The 17,177-nt window shown below is 48.2% G+C and overlaps 1 protein-coding gene across 2 annotated transcripts in view; it reads right to left on the reverse strand.

The window, feature by feature from the left end:
• FAM107B (family with sequence similarity 107 member B) overlaps positions 1-17,177 on the reverse strand; it is a 191,313-nt gene that overhangs the window by 53,812 nt on the left and 120,324 nt on the right. The window contains exon 1 of one of the 2 annotated variants that reach the window (XM_032474065.1): positions 13,255-13,391. The exons of the other annotated variant lie outside the window; for it this stretch is intronic. The gene's annotated coding sequence lies outside the window, so the exon portion shown is untranslated. Of the gene's footprint in view, positions 1-13,254; positions 13,392-17,177 lie in introns of those variants that run through there. 2 annotated transcript variants of the gene reach the window in all.

Raw genomic sequence — 17,177 nt, forward strand, 5'->3', positions numbered from 1 at the left:
ACATGCTGATCCTGGGTCCCTCCTGCCTGGGGGTCTCGTCCGGCTGCCCTCACTCAGCAATCCATTCCTGCATTTACAGGAGCTGGTGAACCAACAAATGAATGGGGTGAGAACCTTTCTTTTGCATCACCATCCTTGTGGGCTCCTGGTGATGGGTGACCCACTGGCCTGATTCCCTCCTCTGCTGACCCACAGCCTCTGTCTCGCTTCTCCTCGCAGCCTCCCTACTGCACTTCCATCCTGGGCCACCGAAAACCTGCCCTCCTGATAGATCATGTCTTTGTCTCTAAGACCCCTGCCTGTGTATAGATCCTAAACCTCTGTTCACCTGGCCCACTGCTATGGGGGCTCAGTGTTTGCATCTCCCCGAGATTCACTGTTGGAGCCTTAACTCCTCATGTGTCTGGAGGCAGGGCCTTTGGGAGGTGATGAGGTCATGAGGTCATGTGAATGGGATTAGTGCCCTGATAAGAAAAGACACAAGAGAGGATCTCTGTCCGCCGTGTGGGGCTGCAGCAGCATGGCCGTCTGCAAACCAGGAAGAGGGCCCTGGCTCTTCAGACACTAAATCTGCCAGAACTTTGATCATGGACTCCCAGCCTCCAGAACTGTGAGAAACAAACGTCTGTTGTTAAGCCCCCGAGTCTCTGGTGTTTGTTACAGCACCCGAGCCGGCTCTCAGCCATATCCACACCCTTAAGCCCCGTGGTCTCTGGTCCTCTCTCCAGTTAGGCTCCAGAGCTCCAGCTCTGGCCCTCCATCCTCAGCTCCCAGCCCGTCCCTCCAATCAACCAGGGCTCACACAAGGGGCTCAGCACATCTGGTGTAGACGCCCATGAGGGTGGGAGGGGCGAAGCAGGAATAATTCCTTAAGTGAGGAATAATATAGTTCAATAATAACAATAATAATAATAAGGAAGAGTAAGAGGAAAGGAGGAAGGAAGGAGAGCAGAAAGCGTGCAGAACAGGCACAGCTGCTGGGAGGACAAGCTCACATTCTCTGCAGTGAGTGTACAGCCGTCCCTCCCTATCCACAGGGGGCTGGGTTCCAGGACTCCTGGGACACCAAAGCCCACAGGTGTTTAAGTCCCTTACATAAAGTAGTGTAGTACTTGCATATAAATCAAATCTTCCCGTGTGCTTTAAATCACCTCTAGATTACTCATATACCTAGTACAACGTGAATGCTATGAAAATAGTTGTACGTACAATGGAAGCGTTACATAAATAACTAAGGCGCCTAACAAAGTCAAGGTTTGCGTTTCAGAACTTTCTGGAAAAAATAGTTTTTAATATTTTCAACCAGAAGTTGGTTGAATCCACAGATGCGGAACCTGCAGATACGGAGGGCTGACTGTATCTGAGTTGTGTGTGACCTTGGATAAACTACTGCCAGTCTCTAGGTCCCAGTGTCCTCCTCAGTGAAGTACAGCCAGTTAGAGTCCTGCGTCATAGGCCCAGCATCAAAACATGACGCACAGAAAGCATTTAGCCCACATATAAAAACACCCAGGTGTCAGTGATTGTTATTCTGGGATGAGTTCTAGTTCCAATTCTTCCAATAATTAGCTGTGTGGTCTTGGTCAAGCTAGTTAACACATCTGAGTGTTGGTTTATTCATAAAAAAAAAAAAAGAGTCTACATTAGAGATCTCTTGATCTCCAAGGCTTCCCCAAGCTCAATCCCTCTGTGACAATTCAGGACAGTTTACAATTCAAATTCTTTTAGGGTCCTTAAAGGTCCCACCTTTATGACTTATTGGTCACAGCCACGATTTGTTTGTCTGGTCACTGGCACAACTCCTTAATCATGAGACTGTGCCTGTGAGGATCCTAGAACCAGCTTTATGAAGGTCCTTTTCACAATGTGGTTTCCAGGAGCACATTCTGGCAAAAGGAAGGCTTGCCCATGACAGGAGGAATCAATATATTTCCATCCCAGGGGCCTTGAAATGTTGGGACTGTCCCCAAGTCAGACTGCTACTGTAACATGTCCCAGTGTCCCCTGGCAGTGATGGAGCACACACAAATTAAATTCATTTGCTATAACCCCCCTCCTTTAAAAGGAACTCCCAATTACTTCCTGCTTGGAAACAAGGCAATAATCTATCCTTTCCGATCTTAACAATGAAGTCGCAAGTTGCCAGCAGAGGTCCATTTCTCTGATATCTCGGCAGAAGAGAAACCCAGCTATTTCAGATTTATCATTCTCCTCCTGTTCATTTAAACTCATCAATGACTTACTTACTCTTTTATAAGGGAAGATGGGGCATAAATTCCCTTATGTGTCAGGAAATTTTAAACAATTGTTGACAAAGATAATCTATCATAGTCTACACCACCACATGGAATTCTGACTCATAAACAAACCCATGGTGTGATCTCTTAGTTTAGGTGGTGGCCAGGCACCCAAGTTAGTAAATACCAACAGAATTTAACACTGCTGCAAAACAAGACTTACAATAAAATGAACCCAGAGCAGTATATTCATAAAAGACTGCGTGCACGGTAATTAGCTCTAATGACTGGAAGTACCTGTTATGATTGGATAAAGCCAAGCCAGTTATTGCTTCTCTATTAATCCTCCAATGTCCCCAAGTAGAAGCACCCTGGCCCATTTAAATCTCATCTTGCACTCACTAACATGCTCATTAAGACAGAAGAATTGACAACCTCTAATGAAATAATCAATTCAGGCAACAGTCCTCAGTGGATGCTAACAGAACTGGGAGAAAGGCTGATTCATCATGAAAGGATCAAGCTGCCACCACATGAGCCCAATGAGCAACCACAGTATCACTACAGGGGAGACAATCAGACAGTCCTGAGATGATGGGACACAAAGAGTGTACCACCACCTAGTCTTGCCCCTAAAAGCTGAATATAAACCTACGAAAATGAACAGAAACCTCATTTAAAATGGAATCAAGAGGCCAAAAGGGGGTATTCTCATGTCCTATCACTCTGTGTCAACTGCTTCTCCAACAGGAAGAAGGTAGCCACTTTACCACCCAGCAGGAGGAAGGGAGGAGAGACTGTCACATCTCAGCCAATGAAAAGCCACAATACTTTGAACTCCCAGTTTCCTCCAATGGACTGTTTATAACAGCCCCTCCCAACCCCCCTTCTCCCCTATAAAAGAACGTTCCTCTGCTTCGTTCTCTGGACTTGCTTGTGGTTCACCCTAAGCTGCACATCCTGAATTGCAATTCTTTTTTGCTGTTTCCCAGTAAACCCATTCTGCTGGTAAGATAACTGGATGTTTTATTGTTTCTCATCAACAAATCTCATCAAGCTTTAGCACTAACTTTCAGAAATACAGAGACTAGTGGAACACATTTAAAGAGAAAACTCTCAGCCAAGTACAGACTGCAGGACATTCTACAAGACAACTGACCTGCTTCTTCAGCAAAGCAGTAACTCAGGGAGAACAGGGTGGGGCAGAAGAGCTGTTCTAGAGTTAAAGCTTCAAGAAGCGTATCAGATGCAACATGTGGGCTTTATTCAGACCCTGGTGTGAAGAAACCAACTATTCAAAGACACTTTCAAACTAACGAGGGGTGAAATCAGCGCAGGGAGTGTGGAGAGTCCTGCACATCCCGGGGCTGCCCCCACCCCTCGCCTTCTGATGTTTTGGAACTGCACATCCAGCCACTCCCCAACTGAAAGGGCAGGGCCCATGAGCAGAAACTGGGCCACTCCCAGCTCTGCACAGGAAGGGGAAACCCTCAGTAAGAAGATTCAGAAGACCTTGGCTAGCAGAGCAAGAACCAGTTCCTGCAGCACTCTAGAGAGGAAATTTACAGGTGCCTGCACAATTTTTGTCAACAGGATTCTAGCAGCCTTGAGCTTCACATGAAACCCATTCCTGTACAAAGCATAAAATCAATGCTCTGAGCAGGTAAGTCAGCATTTGAAGCAAGCAGGGCACCTATGAACCAGGAGAGAAGGAAACGAGATGAACATCCAAGAGGTCACTTTGATTCTTGAACATTCTTGAACAATGCTCCACCCCAGCAGCTCCTGTCCCTGTAGGATTTGTGTAGTTTTTGCCTGTTTGTTTTTTCTTAATTGAGGCACAATGTACACAAAGCTCAGGGCACACATCTTCCATAAACAGCTCCATCCACTTATACCTCTGGCAATTTAAATTTTATTTGGTTTGACTTCCCCGTATCACACCCCCTCTCCTCAAGGCTACTGCCAGTCGGAAGCAAGTCCACACCACAGACAGAAATCCATGGGGACCTGTGTCCAACTTCAGAGCCCTGTGGGCTGTTGATCTGCATCAGGGGAGCAAGCTGTCCAGCAAAGGCAAACAGTAACACTAAACAGAGTGCAATGGGAACTCAAGATAGTTTTCTTCACTACGCTATTTCAGTCTCAATCTCTGCCCCAAATCCTAAGTCTCCCAAAGCTTCTAGTTCAAGTTATAAGGGTTTTTAACCTGCCACTCTCCGGAATTGTCCAACGGGTGTGGAACAATGGTTGTCCCCGGCCGCCCAACTTTCAAGACCTGGCATTTCTCTGGGTTCGCCCTTTTCAAAAAGAGTAGACTCCCCTGCGGCTCTAACCATAAGGCAGAGATTAACAAAGATGTGAAGGAAATATTTCCAGATCAAAATTTAATACTGCTCATTTTTAACTCTTAAAACCAAGTATTCTAAAATAAAAAGCCTCCTTTTTCGGTTTGCTATTTTGAGCTAGTAAACTGAGACTATAATCCGAAATCCCTAACAATGAAAGGCGTACCAGACTTAAGGAGTCAGTTTACCGATGCCATGATCCCATTTTAGAAAGTCAGGAAGCTGTGACACCAGTACGAAGTGCCTTACAGAAACCAAGGGCAGAATCCTGCGGCAAAGTTAGTCCTTATTCCAAAGAGGTTATCACTTTTCATGGCTAAATGATGTAACTAGCTCTTACCAAGCTACCTGATAATCTTAAAAAAAAAAAAAAAGTACAGACAGTAAGATGTGAAGTGTTTGAAACTCTTCCCACAGTTTTCAGACACTTGTGATGCACAAAGAACGCTCAATCGGGAACACGAAATCCTCCAAAACGGATGATACATGAGCTGGAAAAACTTGTTTAAATACAGAATTGTTACGCAGAGGGGGAAACGCATTAATATCTAGTATAGTGACATGAACATTCTGAAAAAATGCATGATGCGTAATTAAATCCCACCCATTAATAATAAGGTAGCAGTCCTGGGAAACTTCGTACCAAAAAATGGCATTATTGGTAAACATAGTATTTAAAACACAACTCAAACACACGAGCTCTGCCTAATGACAAAATTACGGGTGTTCAGTGTGGCACCACCCTCACACCACACCCAACAAAGCTCTCACATACAGATGACCTGAAGATGCTATTTCCACGCTGTAAGGCCAAAATTAAAATGTCGTGCAAATACCCTCCTTAAAACTGTAGTTTTAGATTTGCACGGAAGTGCACTATTCCAACTGGGATTCCAAGCCCTTTCTGAGACTAAGACGTCAAAAGGTTCATCACATGGTTAAGGAAACACGGAGGAGGAGCGGCTGAGGCATAAATCTGCAAAGAGAAGGCCCCAGTCTGACCCCAGCTCTTATAATCCGGGGTAAGCTCTTACTTTCCATACACCAGCACTACTGGGGCCTCCCTCGTGGAATGTGTCGGAAGACCACAGGAGGTAGCGAACGAAAAGCCACGCCTGGTGTTAACAGTCAGTGCTTGGGAAATGCTTTTATTTGTCTCAGGATCTGAAGGCCCATCTCGGTGGAAATCATTCCCATCAGCACAGAGCACCTCTTTTGGACAAAAGCAAAGAATGTGCCTTGAAAGCAGATGTGTTATGCAACAGTGGATGAACCTTGGAAACTTCTCGGTTCAACGAACAAAACCAGACAAAAGGCCACAGACTGTATGACTCCATGTATGGACGTTCCAGAAAAGGCATGACCCTAGAGACAGACGATCGGCGTTTGCCTGAAACTGGGGATGGGAACAGGAACTGACTACAGAGCCTAAAACTGGTCTAGCGACGTTGCTCAACTGCACAAATTTACTAGAAATTATGGAACTGCATTTTATTTGGTTTGACTTCCCCGTATCACATCCCCTCTCCTCAAGGCTACTGCCAGTCAGGAGCAAGTCTGGGCGAATTGTACAGTATATACCTCAATAAAGCTGCACTGGGGAACAAAAAGTGTTTTCAAAGTGTTTGCACAGGTTTTCATACCAATCTATTATGACAGCAAACTGAGGCCTTTCAGAGTTTTGGAAAACGGTTGACAACCCAGGGCTTGGCTTTGTCCTACATGGCAAACTTGTTACTTCTCTAACCCTCACTTTCCACATCCAGGAAATGGGAATCCTAACAGTCCTGATTTCAGAGGTTGTCTGTGCACATTTCATCATCTTCCCCCAGGCTTCTCAGACCAATAACTGGTACCACCCCTCACCCAGTCACGGAGGCTAAACACGCAGGTGTCACTCGTGACTTCTTTCCCTCTCACATGTCAGCTCCAACCCACTACCAAGTCCTGAGGGTTCCATCTTCAAAATATTTCGGGTATCCATCAAACCACTTCGTCCCAGCCCCCAGGGACTCACAGGAGCCTCCCACTGGTCCCCCTGCTGCCACTCCTGCCCCCTGAAGTCCTGGCGGCCACCCACCAGGGTACTTACCCCGCACAAGGCCTGTCCCCACCACCTCCTGCTCAGAATCCGTGGGGTCTCCCAGCTCAGCAGGTGAGCGCCCTGGCCCCTGGCCTCTGCACAGACAGAGGGGCCAGGTTACCCCCTCCTTCCCTCACATCTCCAGTTCCCCTCCTCACAGGGGCCGCACCCTACTCAAAACCCCACCTCCTCCCCTGCCTGACTCCAGCCCCTTGACCGGACTGACTTTTCTTACAGCACCGACACCACCTGGAATCGTATTATCTGCACACTCGTTTACACGCCGTCTTCCCACTGGACCAGACGCTCCGGGCAGGCAGGACTCTGTCAGTCCCACGCACCGTCCTGGCCCCAGAGTCTGGCCCAGTGCCTGGCACAGAGAAAAATAAAATATGAAATATTTTTTAAAATAAAATTTAAAAATCGCTGAAGGAATAAAGACACACAGCAATTAGCACAGCACCTGCAAGCTAGGGAATGCTCAGGAACTGTTAGTAGGTAATAATAAAAATAATAATATTATTACATGTGTCATTGTTCTGTTTCACAGATCAGAAGGTGGAAGCCCTACTGGGTTAACCGACTCAGTCTCACAGTCTAGCACCACCCACGGTGCCTCGCCCCCCGAGCACGGAATGACTGCGGTCTCTCTAGCAGGAGCCTCAGGGATGATGCGGTGGTCCTCCTGTTCTGAGCCCTGCCCCCTCTCACCTTCCAAGCGCCACCTTGCCCTACAGGGGTGGCCGGCACACTATCAGAACCCCAGGGCAGTCCCAGGAGGGACAAGTCACATCCCCGGGTGTGCCACCGGGCACAGAGAGCGCAGGCTCTCACCTCGCCCTGCAGACCGCTCTAGGAGGGGGGCAAGGAGGATGACCTCCACGGTCCAGATGAGGAAGGAGACACAGAGAAATAAATGACCTGCTCGAAAACCATACACATACTAATTAACAGTGAACTTGGGCCTGGGATTCTGAACATTTCAGAAGACTAGGCCTCTCTCTTTCCAACACACACTACTCTGGGCATCCGTGAAAAAAAGGAAAGGAAGACGCCGACCACAGCTTTATTTTAAATGACACTGAGTTGTAAGGGAAAAGAACATTTGAAAGAAAGTCCTTCTACACATGCCTCCCCATAATGACATTCCTAACTCCCGGCAGCACAGGGGAACTTGACACAGCTCTATCAGACACTGGTGAACACCTTCCGATTATTTCTACTGCGGGAGTTTATAATGTGACTGTACGGCTTTGTAAGCTCATTAGCATGGATCAGGCCCAGATGCCTGAAAAACCTGGGTAAAATGTGAGTTTTCACTGTAACACTCACGGAGCATGCTAGGCTCACAAAGACACAAGACAGCTTACACCACAGGATCGCAGCCTCTCCCAGACACCTGACTGTGACACTCCACGAAGAGCGCCAAGCCTGTATCCAAGGATAGACTAAATCATGCCACTTCTAACACTGGAGCCCAGTTATCTTTAAAACACTCCTGAGGGCATGAATGTACCCTGCGGCGCCGGGCGAAGAGAGCAGGGAGAAAGTCCCTCATTCTCCCCTCACCCCGCCCGCCGTGCACCTCGGTGGCATCGTGGCACCTCCGCTGTTACTGACGCTTTGTGGGCAAAGGCTCAAGACCCTAAGCCCCGTGGCCGGCCACGTCTCTGAGACCGTGTCTGGGGCTTCAGGCCGGCGCCGCACCGTGGGAGGCAGATCTTGCTAAGCTCACCTCACAAACAGCTTTAGATCACAAAGCTGGGGCCTGGGTTCCAACTCAGACAGGTCTGGCTTCAAAGCTCCAAACCGTTCCCCTACAGCACAGTAAGAAACGTGCCCCGTTCCCCAATCCCATCCCTCTCACCCAGGGCCGGCACTGAGCTGGGCTGTGACCCACAGACACTCTGCTGTAACACAGGCTGGCACTGACAACAGAAAGGAGAAGAGGATGAGGCAAGAAAGTCCTCTAGACAACACGTGCCTACAGCCCACCAGCATGTGGACAGCTGGTCTACCTGCATTTTTTCTATCTTTTCCCTAGGCTCTGCAATCCCCCGTTCAAGACTTCTCCCCACAGAAGCTGCGAAGGATTTATGATTTGGTAGCACAGCCAGGAACAGCACTGCGGACAGCCCAGAGGTCGCAACGCTTCATGGCCTCAAAGAGGGGCAAGGGGTGCTCTTCTTCACAAGGCAGAACCCCAAGACTTTGCTGTGTGTAGGCAACACTGTCATCAAACCACGTCTCCCTCCCACCTCCCCCGCCACACACAGCACAGACTACAGCTCCTACTTTACACCTGCTTTGCACCAGCTGCTTGGCCTTAATGAAGTTTTTGATAGGACTGAACTGTTAAGAGTTCACCTCATGTTAAAGCAACACTACTTCCTCCTTCTGCATCTCCCCCCATTTTCCTTCCTACAGTTCACCCCAGTTTGAAAAACATTCTTAAGTAAGTCTTCCCACAATTTCCCCACAAGCCCCTTGTCTTATCTTTTGTAACAGAGCCTCGGGTGCACCCAGATGTAGTCACGTGCCCCCCTCAACCCACATAACACTAGCCCTCAGCTCCCGGGAGTGCCCCAGATCAGCTGAGATCACCAGGCACCCACCTCAGCTGGCTTCCCCAGGCCACTGGCCTTCAGTGAGAACACAGGAACAATACCAGGGTTTCCCAGTCCCTCCTCAATTCTGCACTAGAAAGCGTCCCAATCCCTCAGCCAAATTCTAGACAAAACCAAACAGTCCTCCAAATCTGTTCCACTGAGGCCCTACCACCATGTTCTTACATCAAGCAGCCCTGGGCAAATCACACTCACCCCACTCCATGCCTCGCCCCACCAGACCCTTCACCTTCCAGTCAGAAACCTAATCCCGCAGCCTTCACTAGGGTCTACCCCCTTCTTTCCAAGATACCTTAACTCACAAAGGACTACCTTCCCTGCACAGCTCTTCTCATCACTGTCATTAAACAATCTGTGTAATTTTATACAATTCTTTAAATATCTTTCTCATCTGCCCTGCCACGCAGACAGGGACCCCATCAGTCTTGTCAACTGCAGTATACCCCATGCTGGGACAGTGCCACCACATGGGAAGATGGAAGGAAATGTTTGTTCAATGAAGGACTGAACAGGAAACAGCTTCCCCCATCAGCCTTAGAAATAGCCCCTTGTCCATTTACCACGGTGAAGTGGCAGCCGCCAGTGATTTTCTTTCTCCTACTGATGGGATCCTGGGATCAACAAATCAGATGAAGTAAAAGCATCTTTCCAGTGGAGTTCCCTAGGTACTGAGCATAAGGAAAAGTTTAAAGTACAGACGGACAGGGTCCAGCATTTTGCACTAGAAGGAAAAGGGAGAAACTGGTCTGGTTCACAAAGGAAAAGATGAGACAAGGAAATTACACAAGGAAAAGCAGTGGAGTCTCATCAGATCATCATGGCCCCAGGCCGTGCGCACGGACTTCTCGGTCACACAGAGCTTGCCCTATACAACGTGAGGCCAAAGTGAGACACAAGATGGGTCAGTGCCCACAGCTACTTTCTCCAGACCTAAAGAAAGCCGACAAGTCACTATCTCAAGCTATCCAAGGACTTCTAAAAATGCCTAAAATCTAGATCTCACCCCACAAAGCTTTCTGGCCCATTCTCTCCAAATGTTTGCACAGAGAAGTCTGGAGGGAAAGAGTAGATGGGACATTAAGAATATTAAGCCAAATTACTAATCTACTACATTCCCTCTTTTTGGAGAAAAGTTTTCCACCCTTCAACCACTCCCTCCAAAGATCAGTAAAAAATTTTTCCACCATTACTAGTGACATTTTAAACAATAAAGAAATCAAAGGGATGAATAAATGGACAACAGCACTCATCCTACTACAAACAGTGCAGGAACAGGACTTCCCATGGCACTTCTCTCAAGCACAAACCAAGTCTATGTTAAACATCCTAGGAATGGAATCTCCAGTCCACAGGGACCAGTGGCTGCCCATCACAAATGGCCATTGCAGGTCTGCAACCTTGGACTATTCCCAAACTTTTCTCTCCTACCCACAAAGCAACAGACCTTTTAAGAGCAAAGCTACTCAACTCCGACCTCATGTCCAGCCTGGCTGTACTGCTTAGACTGTTCAAGGCCATAGGAAGGTTGAAAAATAAGATGTAAAGATTCTGATATTCCCTATTTTGGTTTCTTTTGACTTCTGTATGTAGAAAGGTACCATTTTTACAGCACATTATATACTACACACACTCACAGGTCACTGCAGTCCACACTCTGAATCCACAGGGTGCTGGTTCAAGGACCCCCTCAGACACCAAAAAATCCACAGATGCTCAATCTCTGATACAAAATAGTGTAGAACAATGAATACAGTTGGCCCTTTGTGCACAGGTTTGGCACCTGCAGATTCAATCCTCGGTTGGTTGAACATGAGGATGTGAAACTTGGGGATACAGGGCCCCCCCCCCCAAGCACGCATGCAGATTAAGGAGTCCCATGTTAGAAACAGGAACAAAGATTGCACCTGACGGTACCTAACCACAACTTCCTTCTTGTAAATTCTTCTACCTTCAAAAAGTATTGCATCATCCTAGCGATCAATCTAGTGCTTCTACACAATTGTCTCCAAGACCTCTTCTCACTTTGCACACTGGAGAAATTAAATGCTGGAAAATTTTACAAGTGGAAAATAAAAGTATGTAAGGACAAACATTCGGTGGCCCACTCTGTGGCGGAACAACGTGGTTTTTGTTTTTTTCACAGAATACACACACTCAAAACTACTCAGTACACACAGGAAAAGCCTTCTTATTTTACTTTCTCAGTGCAAGGTCTTTTAGTAGCAAGGTGTTTTAGCAGTTATAAAACCAGCTATATTTCTTGTTCTACAAAAAAAAGTTCCTTTCCATTCCGTATTTCTCATGACTCTCAGAACACAATTTTATTTTTAAAATATTTTAAAAGCTGAAAGGTTGACTTTTAATTTTTTTTAAAACAATTGTCAGTCCCAAACTACTCCTTGAAATCCAAAGAATACAGTCCATAAAATGTTTCTGTCAGTCCATTCTTCCCTATTAAGTGGAACTTCCTTTGTTCTACTTCCTCCCTCTCCCTCTCCCTCGTGTACAGGTGGTTAGTTGCAAGGCTATACGAAAATATATTTCTAACAACTTGTTGGCAAAACACTGTTGTAGACGATGGTTATTAGAGGTCATGTTTTCGACTGATGTGAGCAGTAAAGATTAATAATCAGTAACTCCCCCATTTATTCACACACACACACACACACCCATGCCTGCCAAGCCATAAATCATGCAAAGATGCCTTTACCTTCATCAAGGTTGTGTTGGGGTGGCTGGGAACCTAAGTGACTTTTTCTTTCCCTACATTTCTTTCCAATGTTTTAATAAACATATAATTTTATACTGAAAAGTTTTATACTGGAAACTACTAGCACCACGAAATCTTCTCTAGACAGACACCCCAGATAGTGTGTCAACTTAAAGCAACATGGACAGCTAAAATCTCCAACGTGAAACAGGGGGCACATTGCCTCGGGAGAAAATTAAGTACAGGTTAGCAAGAAATTCTCAAGTTACAAATGCCAAGACTAACAGGCCTCAACCCGGTTTTCTGTATTTATCTCGAACATCACACTCATTCCAATCGAATAACTGGGCTCTGCTGGCACTGCCTAAAGTCCTTCGGAGGAAGGAAGTGTGTGGTGGCCTACTGCTGAGAATACTTGCAATTTTTCCTCAACAGGACATCTTCCCATTTCAGAAGGGCTGTTACCACCCCCTACACAGCCTGTCAAAACTTAGCCATACACGTCCACGCCATCCCCGGGGGACCTGGAGATGCTTGGGGAGAAATTATGAAAACCAAAATTTTAGGACTTCTTGGGTGCAGACGCCACCCAACACACCAGGTTCACTGGAGTAGTAGAAGAGGACAGAAGTCAAAAATGGAAAAGTTACTTGCAGACTCTTTGGAAACGGTGCCCCAGTCCACCTTTAAACCAGCGGGCCAACCACCCCCACCACCGGCGCGGCCCCTTTGTTTGCCCAGGCGGAGGCTCGGTGGCGGCCGGGGCAACGGGGGGCGAGCCGGGCGCCCAGGGCTCGGCATCTGGCCGCGCGCGGCGCACCGGGTGGGCAGCGCATCCCCCGCGGCAGGCAGGGTCTCTCCATTTTCAAGGCCAAGGAAGCAACAATAAGACGAGTCAGGAGGCCGCCCCGGCTCGCCTCCCCCGCGGCGCCCCCCGACTCCCCAGCACCCCCTGGGCCGGGAGACCCCCGTGCGCGCCCCCCCGCCACGCCCCGACCCCGCGCCCCACGCCCCACGCCCGCCCGCCGGCACGGCGAGGGGTGGCCCGGGCGCCGTCCTCCCGCGCCCGCAGGGACCCCTGCCCCACCGCCGGCCGCGGGGAGGGTAAGTCCGGCCGCCCTTCCCGCCCGGGGGTCCCTCGTGCTGGGCGTCCGGGCGGGCGGGCGGCCGCGCCGGGTCCCGGCGGGCACCCCGCCTCCTCCGAGCTCCCAGTCTTTGTGTGCAAAGTAAGTGCGGGAGGCGAACCCACCTCGGCGCGCGCACAAAGGCGCGCGGCTCCCTCCCAGGCGCTCGCTCCGGGAGGCTGCGGCGGCGCCCAGCGGCACGGCGGCTCAGGGCGGCGCGGAGGCGGCGCGGGCGGCGGCTCAGACGGCGACGGCGGCCGGTCCGGCGCAGGGCGGCTGTTTCACACCCCGCGGCCCCGCGAGTCCGAATTAAGCGGCGGGGCGGGGCGGGGGCGGGGCTAGGCGGCCGAGGCCCCGCCCCAGACACGCCCCGCCGCGCTGGCTGCTGCTCCGCGCTCCGGCCCACGGGGACTGAGCAGGGAGAAAGTCTGCGAATCTGGCCCCGGGAGGTTTTCCTTCTGTGGCTTCAGTTTGGTTGGCTTCGGAAACTCTCGAAGCAGAGGGAATATTGGAAGAAAAATACTGAGTGTCAACAGATGAGAGAGAGAAATGGGAAATTAAAGGCGGCGGGAACCCGTTTGTGGGGCCCACAATTAAACAACACACACACACACACACACACACACACACACACACACTCAGGACCCCAAGTACTCGGGAGTGTTTGGCTGGTGGGTGTCTGGCCTCCACCTCCACTCCACGCCTGTGACACTCAGAGACACTATTCCTATTGAAATTCTGCCAATACGTCACCGAAGAAAACTCAAAGGGAATGGGGTGGGGGGACACACAAGGAATCAGATTTGTTGTCATTGTAAGAATTTACTCTCAAACCAGAGCTTGAAACCCAGTGACCTGGGAATTTGTTCAGATTCCTTCTCCTCAAAGGGTACTTGGAGATTTAAATTTGTTGGAAAGGAGAAAGGGGTTTGTTTCACCGCTTTTTTTTCTCTCTGATATTCACTTTTCTCAGCTCTCTTACAGCAAATTGCTTCTCTGCCCAACCCTGAGCCTCTTAGATTACAATCTACCTGAATCACAGCAGGTACAAAAATGGGACGTATCTGTTTCAGAGTAACAGACAATATAAAGATAGCAGGTAATGGATTTTAGATCAAACCTTTGTAATTTTCTTGGCAACAGATGAATAAGGGTTTATTTATTGGGAAGCTTTTTTGACTGAAACAGCTTGGTCATGATCACACAAAAAAGTCATATCACTGGTAGATTTTGATAAATAAACTACTTCCTTCAAAGATGCTCTCAGTGTATGGCACTTGAGAGCCTGGTCATCTCTAGGCCACTAAGCCCACTGAGGGGTGGGATCACCTGCCACAGGATGTAGACATGAGCTCCTTCCCAGCCCAGGAAACTGACCTGTGTGAACTTTATCCATGGCATTTCCCACAAGCCTTACTTCTCCCCCGTCCTTGGGTTGTGTTGTTTCTATTCTCAACAATGGGTCCACTGGGCACCAAACCAGAACCTGGGATTCAGCCTCAATTTTCCCCTCACTCCCCACAGAGGAGTCACTTCCCAGTACTCACATTCTATGGGATGCCTGGGTAGCCCACCCGACACCCGTCCCACTGGTTCTGCCACAGTTGGCCTCTGGGGTCAGTTATCACACGGTGGCAGTGGCCTCCCCACTGTCTCCAGCCTCCAGTCTCACCTACGCTTTTCCTCCAAACTGCTTCCCCCTTTCCAAGTGCAAATCTGCTCTTCAAACCGTTTGTCAGGTGCCCAAATCCTACTGCATGACCCAGTTCAAGCTCCTTCGTGCAGTATCCCATACAGCAGCATACTTCTTGGCATCATCTTGACAACGCCCCTGTGCCCTTGCTGCACCGCCCAGACAAGAACCTGTTGCTCCCTCCACCAGAACACTATATGTGTAAATGGCCCTGTTTTGTGAATATGAGGACTGGACGAAAGAATCTGCCACCTGTTAGGCTTTTCCACGTGCCTCCCCTCGGCCTAGCACACGTTCACCTTGGCTCCAGCCCCCCAAGAGCGCCACTCCTCTCTGAGACCCAAGTTCCTCTGAAAAGCCTTCCTGACCTGCTCAAACTGAATGGACTTTCCTGCCCCTCCCATTCTTAGCACTGCCTTATAATGAGTGCACTGTATTATAAATATGTGCCCTCCTTGAGCAAAGTTGATACTTGACATATATACATATCTTTACATCCTCCTGCTTAACGTAGTGTCTGGAGTATAAGAAATGCGAGAGACTGAGTCATGTCTTCCCAAAATTCATATATTGAAACCCTAACCCCCAATGTGACAGTATTTAGAGGTAGGACCTTTGGGGAGCTAATTAAGTTTAAATGACATCATGAGGGTGGGGACCTAATCTGGTAGGGCTGGTGATGAGAAGAAGAGACACCAGAGATCTCTCTGTGCATGCACACAGGGGCCATGTGAGGACACAGCTAGAAAGCAGTGATCTGTAAGCCAGGAAGGCACCTCACCAGAAACCAGCTCTGCTAACATCTTGATCTTGTACTTCCAACCTCCAGAACTGTGAGACAATAAGTGTCTGTTGTTTGAGCAAAGCAAAGAGACTAATACAAGAAGTGTGCATTGGATTCTAGATTCTAACCCTGGAAAAGCACTGACCCACCAGTGAGCCTGTAATGTCACCCCAAAGCAGCCTGGACAGACTTCTATGATGCCAGGACAGTGGACAGAGTCTGGATGTGATAGGTGATCACACAGACTTTTCCTTACCCTGGAAACAGAAACGGGCAACTCATTCGATAGACTGGAATCTTAATGCCCACAGGCTCTTAGCCTTGGCCTTTCCTTTGTATCAGGAACCATTATTCTTTTAAACAAAAAACAATAAAAAGAGATCAAGTGCTGACTTTGAACTTCTTGAGTCAAAGCTTTATTAAAAGACAGGACGCCAATGCCCATTCATTAAGGCTACCCTTTTGGGCTTGCATTTCACATTCCTGGCATCTCAGGAGGATTTTAATCCAGGTGGGATCAAGTGTCTAGTTTAGCATGGGACCCTTGCAGTCACTGTGGGTGCACCTGGGAGATAAGAACCTAAAGGTTATGGGCTAGAGTGATACTTACACTTGCATCCACATCAGTGCCTGGACCACATTAGGTGCATGATGGATGTTTGTCCCATGAATCAGGCTGGATCATCAGGGCACAGCTAGACTTCCTAAGGGTGCATCAGGTGGCACCCAACCCTCAGCCTGAGGCTGATGTCCTGTAGATTCCGTATTCTGGTTGTGGCCTGGTCTGCAGGAAGTTCAGGGACCAGTGACATAGGCACCTCCTTGGGTTTCTACTCCTGGGCTGGCACAGTTCACCAGGTATATCAAGCACCCTTGCTCACTTTCCCCAAATGCAAAACAAAGAAAATGCTCCCCAGAGTGGTTTTCTGAGCCCTTTAGCTAATCCTTGGTGATAGAGTGCTGATCGCACTTTACTGGAAAGTGTACATAATAATTTTCCATCTTCTAACACTCACCCACAAGGCCACCCGTAGACTCAGCTTTAACCTCATCCTTTTTACTTTGACATCTGGGGCCTTTTCAAAATTCATTCCTAAGGAAAACTGAGGAAAGCAGTGATGAACATGTGGGGACATAAAGCAGAGCAAAGCAAATCAGTTTGGAATGAGATATATTACTTTTTTATCTCCGACTTGGTCATTTTCCTTATGCACAATCTTGAAATAGTTGCTTTATGCCCTAACCATCATCCTAAAAAGCTCCAAGCAGATGAGGAAGGCTTAACAGTGCTGTAGAGGAGGGAAATTTAAGTTTTAGTTTTTAAAAATAGTTTTTTGATGGTGGTACTGAGAATTGAACCCAAGGACCTCATGCACGCTAAGCACACACTCTACCAATGAGCTATACCCCCTATTTTTATATGTGTACCTTTTCGTATCTTAAATTTTGCACTGTGTGCGTGGCCATTTGAATAGATAGTAATCAATTCAAAAAGAAATGAAATCTTAATTTAAAATCCATATTTAAAAAGTCATGTTCTTTAATATCTGAATATCTGTATCAGCTATCTA

The sequence above is a fragment of the Camelus ferus genome, chromosome 35 (assembly GCF_009834535.1).
Source record: "Camelus ferus isolate YT-003-E chromosome 35, BCGSAC_Cfer_1.0, whole genome shotgun sequence".
Lineage (NCBI taxonomy): Eukaryota > Metazoa > Chordata > Mammalia > Artiodactyla > Camelidae > Camelus > Camelus ferus.